We start from the raw sequence: 3,789 nt of genomic DNA on the forward strand, positions 1-3,789 counted from the left end.
ATCCTCAAGAATATTGATCTCTTCTTCCATATGTGGTTGCTTGCCTATCCTAAACATGTTAAACTCAATAGTTTGGTTGCCAAAAGATAACCTTAGGAAACCATTCCGGTAATTAATTAATGCATTATTGGTATCCAAGAATGGTCTTCCTAGAATTATTGGGATCTCATCCTTAATTGAGAAGGGCTTAGTATCTAACACAATGAAATCAACAGGGAAAATAAATTTCCCCACCTTTAGTAAGACATCCTCAACCATCTCTTTAGGAATCTTAACAGACCTATCTGCCAACTGAAGAGTAGTTCCAGTGGCTTTCAATTCTCCTAATTCTATTTGCTTGTACACATGGTAAGGCAAAAGATTCACACTTGCACCTAGGTCAAGTAAGGCATGCTCAATATAGGTATTGCTTATGACACAAGCTATGATAGGGCTCCCTGGATCCTTATACTTGGCTACTATAGGCTGAGTAATTATGAAATAAATGTTACCTGCCAAAAACACCTTTTTGGGCACACTAGTGATATGTTTATGAGTACACAAATCTTTTAGTACCATTGGATAGACGGGGATCTGGGATATGGCATCTAAAAGAGGGATGTTCGCTTCTACCTTTTTGAAGACTTCTAAAATTTTATCCATGGAAGCAGTCTTCTTTTTATTTACTAAGCAATTAGGAAATGGGACAGGACGAACATAAGGACCATTAGGGATTTTCCCTTTTTCAGAAGAATCATTTTCCTCAACCAAATCATCTTTAGTTTCAGAAGAATCTTTAAGTTCATCAGACGAACCTCGAACAAGAGGCATACTTGTGTCCTCAACTTAAGGAGAGTTAACAGGAATAATAGATGGAGAAGATTTAGGAACACTCTGTTGGTACTCTCTACTACTCCTAAGGGCATAAACAACATTACATTAGTTAGAGGGCCCTTGTTGGGTCTGACTTTGTACTATATTCAGTGGTGCATTAGTTGGTGCTTGTGAACTAACAGGCTGATGATGCCTAGGTTTAGGCTCTGGTTGACTGGGTAAAGTTCCATTCTCCCTCTTATGCATAATAGAGACAACTTGGGTGAGTTCTCTTGTAAGAATTTGATGGCTTGTCATGAGGAGGGCCATATTTTTTTCCATGTCACGTATTCTACTTGCCTCTCTAGTGTTGATAAACCCAGGGGGGTTGCTATAAGATGATAGGAGAGGGGCCCTAGGAAAACTAGCCTGAGGTCCTACATTTGACCTAGGAAAAGTATTTTGGGAAAAATATTGTTATGCAAAGGGAAGCTTTTGGGGTCCAAGTTGACCTTGATTATGGAAATTAGAAGGCCCTGCTTGGTTGCCCTGATTCTAGGAGAAATTTTGGTGATTTCTCCATCTTGGATTATAGGTGTTACTATATGAATTATTCTGGTATAAGGCATCAATATGTCCAGAGAGAAGGTCTTGCTTGGTACCCCCAAAGGTGTTGGGGCATTCTTCTATAACATGTATAGGAGACTGGCACCAAGCACAAATCTTAACCAAATTGACTGATGATGGCTCTCTAGGAACAATAGCCTCAATCTTCTTGATTAGGCTATCCAAATGGGCTTCCTTGGTTACCATCCCATCCACAAAATATCCTTTCCCTCCTATGGTTCTTTCACTCTCTTGGGTTGATTCCCACTCATAGGTTTTGTCAGGTAAGTCAAGTAAGAATTCACATGCCTTTCCTTCATCTGTAAAGGATGTGAATCCCTCAGGGCACATAGACTCTATCATTTGTTTAGTTGGGTAATCAATACCCTCATAAATTATTTAACATAAATGCTATAAGTCAAGGCTATGGTGAGGGCATTCTTGGAGTAGATCCCTGAATTTCTCTATAAGTTTAGAAAATGACTCACTAGGCTTTTGCTTAAACTGAAGGATATCACTTCTAAGCTTATTGGTCTTGTGAGTTGGGAAAAACTTCTTAAGGAAGACAACTGTGAATTGTTCCCATGAGGTTATGGAATTTGTGGGTAACCCATACAACCACTTCTTAGCTTGGCCTTTCAACGCAAATGTGATGAACCTAAGCTTAATAGCATCATCAAAAAGTTGTTGGATCTTAATTAGAACACATAACTCTTCAAATTCCCTTAGAAATAGGTATGTATCCTCAGAGGTCAGCCCATGAAAGTGGGGCAACATAGTGATGTACTGAAATTTGAGCTCAAAATTATTGCCCTGGGCTTGTGGTAAAACTATGCAGGAAGGTTGGGCTACTCTAGCAGGGTAGAACCTATATTTCAAAGATTTAGGTGGAGGGTTTTGTTGTTGGTCTCCCATATTTAAGGGTTTTAAAAAGAGCAAACATATAGGGTCACTACTTGTTGGATCTCTTCTTTCTAATCAATTCTTAGTATTACGTACCCACTTAACATTTATGCAATAGAAAACTACCCACAACTAGAGAAAGACAAGCACAAAAGAATGGAAAGAAAAACCTTACTTTTTTTTAATGATTTTTTTTTGCTCTTTGGGAGCTTACCGGTAGGGATCCGGGGTTGCTCAGGTCAATTCCTGAGGTACTACTACAGGGCAAAACTTGTCTTTATCATACTGTGAGGTATGGTGACCTCCACTGATACAACTATTATTGTAAGTTGTTCTTCTCAGGAATTCAATAGAATAAAAAGAAAAACAAAAAAAGTAAACAAAGCACTTCGATTTACTAAAAGAAAGCGAAAAATAACATGGAACTGTCTCCCCGGCAACGACGCCAAAAACTTGATAGGATTTAAAATGTAACCGTAAGCATACGGATCAGTGTAACTACAGGTCAAACACAGGGAGAGCAGCCACTATTTTTTGCTTCTTTTAATAATGCGAAAGTGAACTGATTAATGGTTGTGATCTAATTCTAACTACTACCCTAAACATATGTATCTAAAATAACGTCCTAACCATTCGTCATCTAAGAATTTAAATACGCAAGACATGTAATTAAAATTAAATAAATAAACAACTAAAAATAAACACCCCATGCAATTAAAAAGCAATTTCGGAAAAAAATGCTAAAATAAAAATAAAGTAAAAGAAAGGGGATAAAACTAGAGAGAGGCTCACAAGTAGGTTTCTCTACTTAGCCCAATGAATGCATCATAATATGAGCTTCCCTACTTGACAAGAGAGTCATTCTTATAAGGTTACTTTACTTGGCTTTAGGGAAAGGGAGACAATTAAAATAAAAACAATAAAATGATGGTTCTATGGATAAGAGGGGCAAAGCCAACACATACTCTAGCCATGAACCTTGGGGGAAAGGGAAAGCAATAATGTAATGACTGAAATTAAAATTCTAAATTAAGAAAGAAAGGGTAGTCAAAAGAGGGAATGAGAGAGGAGAGAGAAGACTATTGAAGAAGCCTACTTACCTGAATCAATGCTTGAACTTGAAAGGTTAGGTGATTTGAGATGCTGCCAACCCTAAAAACTAGATTTGGAATGAACCAAATCTGAAATTTCTAGGCCTGGAGAAAACAAATGTTGAAAAAAAAAAAAAAAAAGAACTTGAAAAAAAAAAAAGACGTTCCATGGCTCGTGATCTTGTCACCTAGATTTAAGCCTAGAACTATAACTTTAAAAATTACAACTCAATTTTATAAATCATAAACATAAAAGGCTGAATAAAAATAAAAGAGTGCTTACATTAATTTAAATAAAAAGCTATTAAAAAAGTGATTAAAACAAACAAAAAAAAAACTAAAACTAAAAAGAGTGAGAGAGAGAGAGAGAGAGAGCAACTAAAAAAAAACCCTAAAA

At 36.7% G+C, this 3,789-nt stretch overlaps 1 non-coding gene across 1 annotated transcript; it reads left to right on the forward strand.

Moving 5' to 3' along the window:
* The first annotated feature begins 1,819 nt into the window (after nt 1-1,819).
* LOC122071619 lies at nt 1,820-1,926 on the forward strand. The gene has a single exon (XR_006138225.1). It is a non-coding gene; the product is annotated as a small nucleolar RNA R71 (small nucleolar RNA).
* Nucleotides 1,927-3,789: the final 1,863 nt, after the last annotated feature.

Source organism: Macadamia integrifolia, unplaced genomic scaffold (genome assembly GCF_013358625.1).
Source record: "Macadamia integrifolia cultivar HAES 741 unplaced genomic scaffold, SCU_Mint_v3 scaffold_30A, whole genome shotgun sequence".
Lineage (NCBI taxonomy): Eukaryota > Viridiplantae > Streptophyta > Magnoliopsida > Proteales > Proteaceae > Macadamia > Macadamia integrifolia.